This window comes from Ambystoma mexicanum, chromosome 5q (genome assembly GCF_040938575.1).
Source record: "Ambystoma mexicanum isolate Mex_15411 chromosome 5q, UKY_AmexF1_1, whole genome shotgun sequence".
Lineage (NCBI taxonomy): Eukaryota > Metazoa > Chordata > Amphibia > Caudata > Ambystomatidae > Ambystoma > Ambystoma mexicanum.
The window spans coordinates 888305537-888319546 of NC_090933.1; the positions used below are offsets into that span (position 1 = coordinate 888305537).

The window sequence follows — 14010 nt, forward strand, 5'->3', positions numbered from 1 at the left end:
TTCTTGACTTCAACATCTATCGTGGCGTATAACGCGCAGCGAAACTTTTTGCTCTCAAGCAAATGCATGCTTGGGAGAATAATGGTGCCATGTCTCTCTCAGGTGCTGGATATGGGAAAAAATATGCAATCTGATACCTTTGTGTCGGTACAATTAAAAATCATTGTTACCTCCTCGTGTGTCGATAGTTGAACCCACAGTGTGGTTGTATGTCAGCACAGCTGGAAACTCATAAGGAGTTCAGCCATTACGTTAGGTCTATGGCTGTTATTAAAACAAGAAAGTGAAATAAGAGTAAAAAAACAAGGCGACTCATTGCAAAAAGACCATTCTTATGGCAATGGTGCAGTTAAGCTGTATTGTAAAGTCGCAAATGGATAGTGAGACCCACAGGGTAAATATAATGATAGGACCTAATGAGGAGTATGTCGCCATCAGTGGAGTAACTTTGCTGAAAATGTTGGGGGGGACATGACATCTGAAGAAAAGTTGCCACATCCAAATGAATGGGAACAAAATGGTGTGCCATGAAAGTTGGGGGGGGGACAAACCCCCCTCCCCTAAAATTACGCCCATGGTCGCCATGTACATTAAGGCTGGCCATTTAGGATCATTAATATGGATAATAGATCAGCAAAAATTGAAAGAACCTAAAGTTAGTTGGTATAAGTGTTTAAAAGTACCCTTCCCCTCTGAAAGAAGGGGGCCTCCAGACATCTTTAAGGGCGGAGGAAGAGCGATGGTTCTGTAGGTTGATAGTGTGTCACTTTGGACCACTGGCTTCAAATCCACTTTCATCACACCCTTGAAGTGCACTTCAGAAGAACACCTACCTCCTGACATTGATGACCTACTTGGAGTAGAAGAATTGACCTTCTGGGAAGGTTTGATGCTAGCATCTTGTGACGAGACCGACTGCAGCGTGGAATTGTGTTGCTTAAAAAAAAAAAAAATCCTCCCTTTTACGATGAGAGGAGCAAAGGCTGCTCCATATTCATATTGGGGGCTGCTCTGCCAATCCAGTAAGTGTATCCAAGAATTAGTAGATCCCTGGACATAAGAAAACCCACAAGTTTTTATGGAAAAGTTGGAGAAGTTGAAGGACTTCGAGCAATCCGGCACAATTGAATTGATATTTTATTTCTATTACGCTCGTGCACAAGTGTTTCAGAGCATGGCAAGGGAGGGGAACAGGGAGAACAAAACCATGATCTTATTAGGCCCAGTGACATTGAAAACGCGCAAGTGCATGGGAGAGGGAGAGGGGGAGGGGCAGAGTCCATGGAAGGGGGGAGAAGTGGAAAGTGTGGAGCAAAGGAGAAGCAGATGAATAATAATAAAGGCAACAAACGGTGGTAGTGCAGCCAGCAAGTGGCAAGTGCCGGGTTTAAGGCAGCAGACAAAGTAGGTCTGATAAGTGCAGGAAGAAATAGGGGAGGGGGCAATGTATGGGTACAGATAAAGACCCCAGTGCAAGGGGTGTCCCAAGGCAGTGCAGGAGGGTGGCAGGGTGGGCAGGTACCTGGGCCAGGAGGACAGAGGTTGGCCAGGTGCACAGTGCCAAGAGAGGAACAGATCAGCAGGGGAGAGGGAGAGCGAAGGCAGAAGTAAAGGGGGAAGGTCTTCAGGTTCTTCCGGAGATGGTTCTGCTCAAGTTTTAGAGTGGCAGGGAGGCTGTTCCAGAGGGAGGCCCCAGCCGAAGAATGAGATCTACCCCAGCTTGTTTCTTTGAAAAACAACTGACCATGAGGGAGTTGGGGGGGGGGGGGGGAGCGAATGGCTCGAGAGGGGAGGTAATTGCAGAGGTATAGTTGAAGGTATTTTGGACCAAGGCCCCAGAAAGCCTTGTGGAAGACGCAGAAGGTTTTGCATTTAATCCTTGCATCCACTGGGAGCCAATGGAGAGATTTCAGAGCTGGAGAGATACGATCCCAGGGCTTGAGGCCAAGGACAAGTTTCACAGTCCTGTTCTGGTTTAGTTGCAGAGGGCGGAGAGTAGATGCAGGTAGATTTAGTAAGAGGCTTTTACAATAGTCCAACCTAGAGAGAACCATAGCTTGGGAGACGGTGAGCTTCTGGGGGAAGGAGAGGAAAGGCAGAGTACCTCTGAGGAGGTGCAGTAGGAAGTTTGACTTTTTAGAGATATCCGAGATGTGGGCGGGTGGGAAAGTGTGGAGTCAAAGATGCCTGAGGTTCTTGGCCTCAAAGGTGGGAGTAGGGGGAGGGCCAAGGGAGGCTGGCCAGAGAGTGAGGGGAAAGGATGGTGAAGGTGTGCCGATGAGGAAGATCTCCGTCTTGCTGGCATTCAAAGATCATTGGCAGCACACCAGTCCTGAATGGCAGTTGCCAATCGGAGAGGGAGAGGAGGTGGCCAAGGGCAGCCTGAAAATGAGTTGAGTGTCATCAGCGTAGCAGTGGACATTTGAGCATAAAATGGCAGTGCAAAGGGTGAGATTTGCCAGGTATTGGTTGAAAAGCCCAGGCGAGAGGTTAGACCCCTCAGTAACACCACAGGTAGAGAGGGCGATGGATGATAGGAAGGACCCAAGTTGGAGGGAGGGCCGACCATAGAGGAAAGAGGTCAGCCAGGCCAGAGCCTGATCAGTGATACCCAGTTTATCACAGAGACGGTTGAGTAGGATGGTATGTTGACCGTGATCGAGTGGGATGAGGACAGAGGGAATGCTAGAGTCCAGGTTGGAGAGCAGATATTCACAATGACGGTGCTAAACTGGTGGTACATAAAGTCTGACCCCATTTAAACAGCATACTGAATGGCCTGTATCACAAATTGACATTATGCTAGAGCAAGGCGTCATTAATGACATTGAGAACTTGAGTGGCCAACCCCCTTGAGTCTGTTGCCTAGTGTAATGGCAGATTGCATGTCTACATTTTCTTAACCTTTATAATTGGGTGGACCCACTAACGAGAATATCGGAGACCTTGCAACCCTAGGTACTGCAAAGTGTTTTGAACCTATGCTTGGTGTGCCATCACATGAGACTTTCAGGAGAATCTTAAAACCTATTCTCCATAATCGGGTGAGGGGTGTACATGTTTTGCTCTTTGGCCTCGCATCAGAGGTGGCAGCCTTTCAGAGTATTATGGATGGAATATGTCAAGGGCCTCCCGAACAGTGTTTCAACCTGATGTACTGATATTATGAAAGTACTGTTTGCGAGCATGACCTCACATTGAAAGATGTGCTCAAATTCTGAAAGCTGAAGACCTGACAATTCAAAGAAGCAAATTCAAACTGGAGGTGAAGGAAGTTTGAATGTTTGGGCCACACGTCAGTAGAGGGGCTATGCCCCCACACTAGTCTAGTTGATGCCTTTAAGTTGGCTCCTGCTCCACTCTACAAAAGCCAGTTGTGCCCTTTCCTCAGCCTAGCTGGCTATTGACCCATGTCTGTTAAAGATTTTGCTGTGAAAACAACCTGTTGCCTCACGAATAGTGATCATTTTATATGGTGGGATCAGTGCAAGCACGCATTCATGCATGGTATTACGGATGGCTTTGCCATTTCCCAGATCTTGGGCATCTTTATCCCGGGCCACCAGACCCTGCTTGCAGTTGACGCTAGTGGATTGAGCCTAGGCACCACACTTTCCCGGATTGACTCACTGGGGGAGAAAGAACACAGTCGCTTTCTTCAGTGGCAAATTATTCAGTCATTGAAAGAGCGGTATTGTCGAAGGCGTACATTTAGTTTTCAAAACTTGGTTAGCAGAGTTTGCTTATTAAAATGTTCTTGATTAGCAAACAAACCCATTTGATTAGCAATTATGTACTAATATTTTTAATATCACCAGAAGGTATTTGTACCCAAGACATGAGCAACAATACAGCAGTTCTGTGTACCGTGGAAAGTAAGACATTAGTGTGATGAGTAAGGCCTTGCACATTTTTTTAAATTCCACTAGACGTGCAGGTCGAGTATCTTAGTTTACCTACTTGACCTAAGAGAAATGCACTCGACCAATGGAAACTGATGGCAACACATTTAAATGTGCTGGTGCATGTAACCACAAACCCACTTTATGTTTAGCACATTGTTGCCAGCCATGCAAGTTGAAACATTTATTTAACATTAAAGTAAATGTTAAATAAAAGTTTCAAACATCCCTGCAAATGGTACACTCCCTACATAAAATCTACTCGAGTAGGCGAAAAGATCCCTGGATGAGTGTCTGTAAAATGTGGAGGGTTAGCTGCATGAATGTATACAAATGAGTATGAGAGAAAGGCTTTGAAAACTCGGAGGTGCTAATATAAAATTCAATCATTAGCATAGAGCAAAGCAAGCTCTGGAGGAGGTATGGTAATGCAATCAATCAATCGATAGATATACAGACTGGATGGAACTATTGATCGCTACCTTGCGTAAACATCTGGTTGGCTTTGTATATTCATTATGTAAGAGGAAAGAAAGTAAGAGACTAAGCAAAGTGGCTGCTGTGGGCAAACCTGCTGCAATATTGTAGTTTTGAAGCCATCTCACTTCAGGGTAGCTGGTATAAAGCAACGGGGTATATGCAACCAGCAGGTTACAGAACTATAGCAGTATGACAATGTACATTTTCAAAAGTGTTAACTCAATATGATGCATTTTCCCCATAAAATGGCATATAGTTGACACTCTTGAGATTTAGGTACACTTACCTATACTTTACTATAAACCATGCAGAAAATGCAGTGTTTTACAGTAGCAATACTTTAATTATGCATTATAACAACTTAAATTTTAAGGAATGGAATTGCATGACTGTCTTTTAAAAAAAAATAAATAAAGTTAGCACATACTGGTCTTTGCCAGACAGGATATAGTTGTCTTAATACAAGTATCGGCCAGAATACTTCTGGTATGCAGTTATTAGAAGGGGGGTGAGGGGGAAAGAAGAAAAATAAAAACTTACTGTGCACTTCCACACAGGTCTTGGGCGCCTAAGAGTGGAGAAGATGATTACTGCTGCACCCTCTCTCAATGAGCCCCTTTGAACTTGCAGTGAACAGAGAAACGGTGGGAAGAGCCCTCAAGGCAAGAGAGGATTGCAGGGCGAGCTGTGCTTTCATTGAAAAGGGTAATTTAAATAGCTTGCTTTGCTACACAAGTGCCACTTTAATTAGCAAACGTACAGAATTGCAACACAAATTGGTATGCGATACTACTTATTTTATGCTTTGTTTGTCTGTGGCTAGGATCATCCGTTACTTTTATATTCTGCCTGTGGTGCACTAGGTTTACAGTTGGGTCAGATCACAAAACCCTGGTTTCCATCTTTCCAGCAAGGATTGGCAGAATGCCCTCCTACCCTTAACTCCACATGGCTACGTGGCCTACATTACTTTTCTGTGGCCTGCTGACCTGGGGTCAAAAACACAGCCGACTATTGCTTGTCTCACGTTCCCATTTCTGTAGTGCAAGATGAGAATGACCCCTCAGATAGCGAGACCATCATACACTCAGTAAATCAAGGGCATTTGTGTTGCAACCTCATCAAGCGGGCACTGTGGGGTGCATTTAAAGGCCCCAAACAGAAGTTGCTTTCACATAAATAGCAAGATTTTAAACACTGAAACAAAATCAGTCTGGCATTAGTTTTTGTTTTATAATTCAAATTAAATAGCTGTGTGGAAAGGGGCCTGCCTGTCATTGCCAATGGATAAGCAGCATTTTAATTTACAAAAGGAGGAATCCAAGATCCTTGTCACATGGAAAACCGGATTTTTAAACATTGAAAACAAAAACTGCTTGCACATTTGTGTGCAAATAAAATTTTTTGAAAAAGTGGAAAAATATATCACGGCTCACAGAAGAATGTTAGGAAAACAAAACATGTGTGGGTTGACACAGAGCAATGTATATTATGTTTCACCCACAAAACACCAGTGACATTTGAAGAGCCACTTTAACTTTATGAAAAAAAGTCAGCCCAAGGCAGACCCTTTTGCTGGCTGTGGGCAACATCTCCCACTTCAGCCTGGATGTCGCATCTAATGACCAACCACAATAAAAATGTCCTGCTAAAGGTGTAAAAATTCAGTGTTCTCCAGACCTGCTGGCTCTGAAAGCAGGCACTTCAAGAAAAGTCATCCTTGGCTGGAGCATGACTAATATGTGTGAAAATGGGGGCACCCGCTTCAAAGAGCAAGCTTCCTACACAAAAGAGACCAATAAAGGTACAGACTGACCCAGTGAAAATAAATGGCCAGAAGCAGGAGCAGGACCATTTGTCCCTCATGGACATTCACAATGTATTTAAAATGACTATTATCATTTTTGCCTTTTCCTCAGCCATCATAAGGCGGATGGATTTAATCTATGCACCTATTTTTAAATGTGATTTGGGGTATATAAAATTAATCTTCCTGTGACCTTGGGAACTCTAAGGGCCAGTTAAGTTAGGTTTTTGGCTGACCTGAACATGTTCCAAATGTGAGGGTTATTACTGTTGTGCTTTACATATTCATTACTGTTGTGCTTTTCATGGAAACTGCAGAAAGGTGCCACATGGTCGTGCTGCATAACAGATTTGGTGGTCTGCTTATCTAATTCCCCTTGATTTGCAGAAACCGAGAATGTTTAGTATGCAGTTGCTAGTAAAATTATGAAATTGTGATGCATAACTAGTTTTTGCCAAAAAGATGAAAGGAGAACAAAGGAGTGATTACAAATGGCAATTGCCATATGTTGCTCCAGATCCCTAAACCAATCCTGACTTGGAGGCTGGGTTGGGAGGAGAGGGTAACTGTCCAATCCTAGTGGCAGGGATTATTGCAGGGTAGTTCCCCAAGATTGTAAAATTGGTGGTGTCATTGCTGCTATATAAGGGGGACTGCACCAGGACAGAGAGACCACACAGAAAAGGAAGGAAGGCAGGAGGACAGAGAGAAGGTAAGGCATCAGGGAAGGCTGCTGAAACTTACCATCTGACAGCCGTAAGGAGACACCAGAGGAGATTGCTGAGAGTGCATCTGGGTGGAGCTGTCTATCTCTAGGAAGGCCTCACAGCTGACTGGGTCCTATGGTGGAGAGCTGGAGGCCATCTTTGAGAGTGAAGTGACCAGACTCGGAGCGTCCCGAGATGCAGCTGGCTTTCCTGAACCTTAAACGGAGGCTTGCTATGTAAGTAGAACTGAGTGTTGGGAAACCAAAACGTGGGCGAGTCTGCTTGCCTAGAATCCTTTCCCTTTATAATGGGTGGGAGGGCAAAACTATGTAGATCCTTAGCCCATGTAACCAAAAATATTAATTTAATTCCCCATTTGCCAGAACACTACGGGTTGAATGTTAATTTCAAATTAACAAAGTTTACTTCCCAGTGTGTGATGAAAACTATAGCCTATAATTTAATTGGGTAATCCTTGTTGTCCAGCTGACCCCGACTTCTTTAAGCAAGAGGGGTGTCTTTCTTCATAAATCAGTCCAACCTTTTTATCCAGCTTCCCCCAACACAGGCCTTTCAGTGAGGGGGGGTTATGATCGGCAGAATTGCCCAAAGCATTCCAATTCTTCTGACTTCCCAACCGAGACCAAAGCAAGGGGGTATTGTTAAATCACCCTGTGTTTATTTTAAACCAAAAGGGTGGCCGAAATTATAATTGCCATATGTATTTTTACCAATCTTGAAATCATACTGCTACCCGTTTAAGCCTGCAGGAAAATCAAAATCGCACAACATTACATGAGTGCCTTTTGTTATTGATCAATGTAATTATTTAGTGAAGTGAAATTTGCAGAAAGCAAGAATAGTGAATGTGTTTTTTAACTCCCTTTTGTGATTTATTTATGCTAAGAGAAGTTGATTGCGTTGTGCCACGGATAAAGTGTTTTATTTTTTGACATTTGTGCTAATATTTATTACTTTTAAATAAATACCAATATGTTTCCCGTACACTGGCCTGGTTCTTGGCTCATTGTTAGCTCAGCAGAGAGGGATCCAAGGGGCATGATATGTGTCACAGATAGGGCTTAAAAAGAATCTGTTAAACAGATTGTTGCATAACCACGTGAGTGGGGAGGGAAGGAACTCCCTGTGTTGAAGGTGGTTTCTCAATAAGCCGTTAACACTGATGGCCATCCATGGATGTTATCACTAGCATGGAGGCCAAGCCTGCTCTGTCCGAGACAAGGCTAGAATCACTAGAATCCCCTCAAACCACTGCCCTGGCTTCAGGTGGAAGTTGATTTTTGATTACTAGATTTATCATTCTAAGTGGTTGGGTGGAAGGCTATAGGGGAAGCCTGCACCACCATAATCAGTTTCATGGAGAATGTCTTGTACAGAAAGGGGATTCCTTGAGCGATTTTTCACAAAGAACGGGATGCAGTTAGAGGGGATGAGGACATTACTTGGAAATGCAGATATTAAGAACAGCCCTTTTATCGCCTCTGTGCCAACCGTCTGGTTGAGAGTGTGAACCAGCTGATCAAGGGGGTATTCAATCGGCCTTCAAGGCAGGGCTGTCATGGAGAGAAGTATTGAGGCCAGTGGTCTGGGCATACTGTACCACTCTCCATTTTGTTTGCAAAGTGTGGCCTTTTGCCTCCAAGAGTAGGGAACTTGGCACCTTCTTGTGTTCCAGCTTTTTGGTGTTGGCCATTTTTGTCCTAGTTGACGGATACTGCATTATACAGGCTATTCAAACTGTGTAAGACTCCTATAAGCAGTGCTTTAATGTAGATCACAAAATTTATGAACAGTATTTGGTAGGGGGTGTTTGGGTTTTGGTGTGCAACCCCATGATAAATCCCAACTCTCACGGGGAGAGTTTCCTAGGTCTGAAGAGCCTAGAACATGGTGAAGTCTGGGCCACCAGTCATCTAAGTGCATGTCTCAAAGAGCCCCATCCAGGTTCATGGGAGCACCTCCATCATACTCACTTCCCAGACTCCCCTGCAGAGGTTGACATTGGATTTCATGGACTAGGAGCTGGAAGTAGCTCCAAGATGTCAAGAATTTAGTTTGACCATGAATTGCTCATTGTGATCAAAGAGCTATTAAAGTAATGTCTCATGAATTCGTTTTTGTTGTGTACATTTATGCAATGGTATAAAATAAGTGAGCAGAACAAGAAGTTTAAATGAGTGCCACAAGGATATTAAATAAATTAAAACATTTGAAAAATGCTTCTTTTTGTATAGTGATTTTAATGTTGAGGTATGCACAAATCAGAATATAGCCAGTCTGGCGGTTGGGGTGTGGGGAGGGGACTGAAGGATTGTGGTACTGCTTTCTTCAGACTATGGCATGCACCCCAAAATGATTTGCTATGGTGCTCGCTTTCACAATTTTTCTGACTATTCCTGTTGATTCTTACAAGTCTCTTGTCCGCTTTCTTTACATCTTTTTCTTTTTTTTCCTCTTAGCGTTAATTACCTGTTAATTATTTGGTGTTGCTCTGCCTCTCATTTAGTCAGTATTTATTTGTGGCACTACATCCATAACGTTGTCCCTGCAAGGAGATTGTTGGTGCATGCAGAAATTACTACATGCAATAATAGTTTTGTGTGAAAGAAACATACTTTACACAAAACCAGGTAGATTATGAGTTTGAAACTTCAAATTTGGTGGTACAATGTAAAAAGGAGGTGGGAATGGAGGACCTTCAACAACAAATGCAGGTGCCAAGGAGGGATCCCACCCAGTGCCATGGACCTGAAAATGCAAAAACCTGTCAGTAACTGGTTGGTTAATCCTTCACCTTGAGACAGATCTTCAGAAGATTCCCAGAGTGCCTTGATAGCTTCCCATTGTGATCTTATTGTAGACTCTGCCAAACCTCCAGTGATTCTTCCTTGCAGGAATTGTATGACTTATGGTAACCCACATGGTGTGGGAGGAATCTTATTACTATTACCCCAAGTAGCAACAGTTTTTCCAATGTCTGTTATTTACTGTAAGAGTTGTAGGTCGTCAGGGAATTTGCTAACAGCTCTGGGAGACCTTTGTTCTGGAGGTTCCACTTTAAACGTGCACTCTCCCACTCATCGTCTGTGGGCGATCTGTACTTGACTCTGGTTGAGGGAAAGGGAAATCTGCCACACTGGTTCTACTGATATCTCCAAAAGGAAAGTGAATTGTGGTTTCCTCGGCAGAAAGGGGCATACAAAAGTTTTCAGGTTTTTAACTGCTCTCGGGATACCCAATAAATCTCTGTCCAGCACCATATCTTGTGAACCACCAGTCTGGTTATCAACCTCTTTCCAGTTGGTCTAAGCCATTGTGGTAACGTTGTCTATTTGGACCATTGTAGCCTACTGAGGAACTTTACCTTTTAACCATCGAAGAGCTCTGTACGCTACTTAGGTTTATGGACAATGGGCAGACGGCCATGCTTATGCTACTTGTCCTCATCGCCGCCTTCGACTGGTAGATCATGTACTACTGATCTCCAGGTTAAAGGAGGTGGCAGGGTTCTCAAGGTCAGCGGCCTGTTGGGTCGAATCGTTTCTTAGCAATCATCCATGTCATGTTAGGAGTACAGTGGCGGATGCAAAACCGGTTGAGCTCATACAAGGAGTACCACAGGGGGCTTGTTTGTCTCCTGTATTTTATAATATTTTCACTGTCCCTTTTTATTAATTTCTTAGAGAAAAAGATAGACTTTACAAATTACGCTGATGACACACTGTGTCATCCCTCTTTTTGGAGGATGAGATTACCATCAATAGGATATATGTACTGATCCAGAGGTGGATGTGTAATAATGGCCTCGCTCTGAATACCAGTAAAACAGAGCTTATGCAAGTTCGTACAGGGCTAAAACCTGTAAAATAGGAACCAAATATGCCCAGTTTCAAATTGATGGCTGCTTCATAAAAAAAAAAAAAAACAAAGTGAAGACCCTAGGGGTTTACTTTGATCCTAATCCCAACATAAAGGCACAGGTTGGTTAGTATGGTCTCTTCAGCCTCATACTACATAAAACTGATGGCACATGCACAGCCTATTATCTCAAGAGCCAACCGAGAGATACTAGCCAGAACTATGATGGCTTCTAGACTTGACTGTTGTGGCAGTCTACTAGTTGGCCTGCCCAAATCTGATGTGGGCTGGCATTTGGTTGTGCAGAATAATTTCCATCAGAATCCTTATGGACCTCAACAGAAGAGACCACGTCTCCGAGGCCAGAACGAGTTTGCACTGGCTACCTATGGAAACCTAAATTACTTTTTGCCTCTTTCGGATTACTCATAAGTGTCAGTCTGGCGCCACTGTATCTAAGGAAGTGCAAGAACTAAAATCTAATACACGTAACATCAGATCGAACAATACTACTCAACTAAGAATTCCAGCTTGTAGAATGTCACAAGTAAGAAAGGGGCATTCTCTGCAGCAGCCCCCACTGCCTGCAATACAATCTCTTTGGACTTCAGAGAAGATAGTTCAACAGCTTCGTTCAGAAAGAAACTCAAGACGTTCCTGTTTAGATATGTTTTTTTACTCGAACCCTGAAATAGATCCTCTTTCTGCTATTATTGACTCTTTTGGTCTCTTTCTGCTCTGTTCCTTTCTGTGTTTGTTTCATTATGTCTTTGGTTTTGTTGGCGCCCTTAAGCCTCCGGGTCAATGGTGCGCAGTCCAAATCTAATCTTTGCAGCTGCCAGATCCTTCCAGATCAAATACAGATGGCTCACCTTTTGTTCCCACCTGCCCCATTGGCTTTGGCAGTATGTGTGATCGGAAGAGGTGATATTGCGGGAACCCATTGCTCAGGTTCTTTTTGTGTGTCCACCAATGTAAGCTCTTCCTGACCTCGTCTGCTGGGAGGATTGCATGGAAATCTTGTGAAACCATGACCCAATGCTTGTGAAGGTGATTCACCAGCGAGCGTAGATTGCACCTGGTCCATTGCAATACCCTTCCCCACCTTTAAAAAAAATTGCTGTAGAATGCGTGCACACACACATATATAGGGAAAACATTCAAGTTGCAAGCTACTAGCCAGCCATGAAAGCCACCCGCCACCTAGACTCTGTACACACATAGCACTCCATTTCTTACTCGCTATTGTGGTTTTCAATCTGCAGAATGCCAACAGTTAAAAAGCAGAGAGGCCATGAAAAAGGACACTGGGTTTTCATGTTTTGCAATTTCAAAATTAACTGCTGGGATTTTTGTCAGTCATATCTTGTCATGTATCTTGCTGCACAGTTTGTGCCTAACTTGGACTTTCAGTTAATTTGATCCTGGTGCCATTAAACCCCACATACCCTCTACCCTGCTCACTTATAATGGCTTCCCTCCTGTGAAAGAGCAGGGAAGAGAAGAGTTTTTCTCCCGAGCCAAAATTCATTGATGGAGCATGCTCTTTTTCCTTCTTTCGGGGGTGGATGCTCTTGTCTCCTCCACCTCCTTATTTTCGCATTCCGGAGGTACGGTAGCAGAATTTACTCCCCCAAACCTTTTTTTCTTTTTATTTCTTTTTTCTTCTCCTTCCTGGGTTCCTTTCCAGGGTCCCTGGGGTCCTCCCAGGACTCCAGTTCTTTCGTTTCCCAGACTGGACGGAAGGATGTTAACTCGTTTTCCTCCTCTAGAATCATTAAGTATTTTGGTTAAAACCTTTTATACCCTGGATGATCTTACATTTACATGGACACACATTGCATATGAATGTAGACATTTATTTTCATTTTTCTTATTCGAATTTGTGAGACTATTTTTCTTCAACATTTCTGATGAATATCAATAAAACTACTCTCCTGTTATATATATTTTCCATCTGGGATTTCTCTATTCCCATAATCCCTCAGATGGTTCCTCGGCTCCTCAATCACTCTTAAAGCTTTTTAACTGATTGCTGTGGACCTATTTCTCTTCCATCTGTTCTCCTTCTGGGGGTGCAGATTTTATAGGCAACATGTGGTATTTTGTCCATAATTTCAAAATTACCACTTCAAGACTGAAGACCTTTCTGTTCCTTGGTCTGATTTCTCTGGAACTTATATGGGTAAATAATGTCACCTACCTCATACTCCTTTTTCGTGATTTTCAGATCGTAATATGATTTCATTCCTTCAGCTGTCTTCTCTAAGTTGCGCGGAGCATAAGCAAAAGCGTGCTGGAGGTGCTTCCTTATGTTTTCAATGTACTCATGAGTAGTGGATGTGTTAAACAGTGTCTGCTCCTGAGTTCTAGAGAGCAGGTGCTGAGGTAACGCCACATTTTACGTGCGGTCATACTCTAATGGAGACATTTTAGTTGTACATGATGGTGTAAACATAGCCTTCAGGAAAAGCAGTCATCATATGACCCAACTTGGCCCAGAGTCAGCAACCAACTTCAAGATGCTCACAATCATCTTGCTGTATTTCTCAACCCCTCCGCTCCAGGCCTGACGGTAGGCAAATGTTTTCTTTTTACTCCCATAATCTCCCACATCTTGGTTACCACCTCTCTTGTAAAATGGCTTTCCTCGGTCCAACTCGGTCCTTGGCGGGAAGCCAAAAACAAAAAATGTGGTTGATTATTAGCACGGCAGCTGTCTCCTCCTTACAAGTCAGGGCAGGAAGACATGCTACCCACTTGATAAACAAGCATGTTACTATTAACATGTACTTGTTTACTCTAGAGGAGCAAATCACTGGCCCGATGAAATTGACTTGCAAATCTAACCAAGGCAGTGTTATTCCCCTTTTCTGTATGAGATCTGTGTGTGAGAACACTGGGTTGAAATTAAGCACACACAAGACACCCCTTTTAAATGAGAGGTTCTGGCCCATGTATGGCAAGAAGGCAACCTCTCGCAAGATTTCCAATGTCATTTGAAACCTCCTATGACTTGCAGTGGCTGTGTCATGGTCATGATTCAACATCAGGCTACGGAAAGACGTAGGTACCACTACTGGTCACATCAGATGGGGCTCTCCGTACCAACAAACCGTCTTGGATTCAGATCCATTTGGAAAAGTTCATCAAATCCCAGAGGTCCTCTTTACTGGTATAATCCGATCCTGTTCTAGGAAAACTCACTGGATCTTCAATGTGTATATAGAATTTT

The 14010-nt window shown here is 43.4% G+C and overlaps 1 protein-coding gene across 2 annotated transcripts in view; it reads left to right on the forward strand.

Moving 5' to 3' along the window:
* PLEKHF2 (pleckstrin homology and FYVE domain containing 2) overlaps positions 1-14010 on the forward strand; it is a 232646-nt gene that overhangs the window by 17591 nt on the left and 201045 nt on the right. The window contains exon 2 of one of the 2 annotated variants that reach the window (XM_069621391.1): positions 4940-5087. The exons of the other annotated variant lie outside the window; for it this stretch is intronic. The gene's annotated coding sequence lies outside the window, so the exon portion shown is untranslated. The remainder of the gene's footprint in view (positions 1-4939; positions 5088-14010) is intronic. 2 annotated transcript variants of the gene reach the window in all.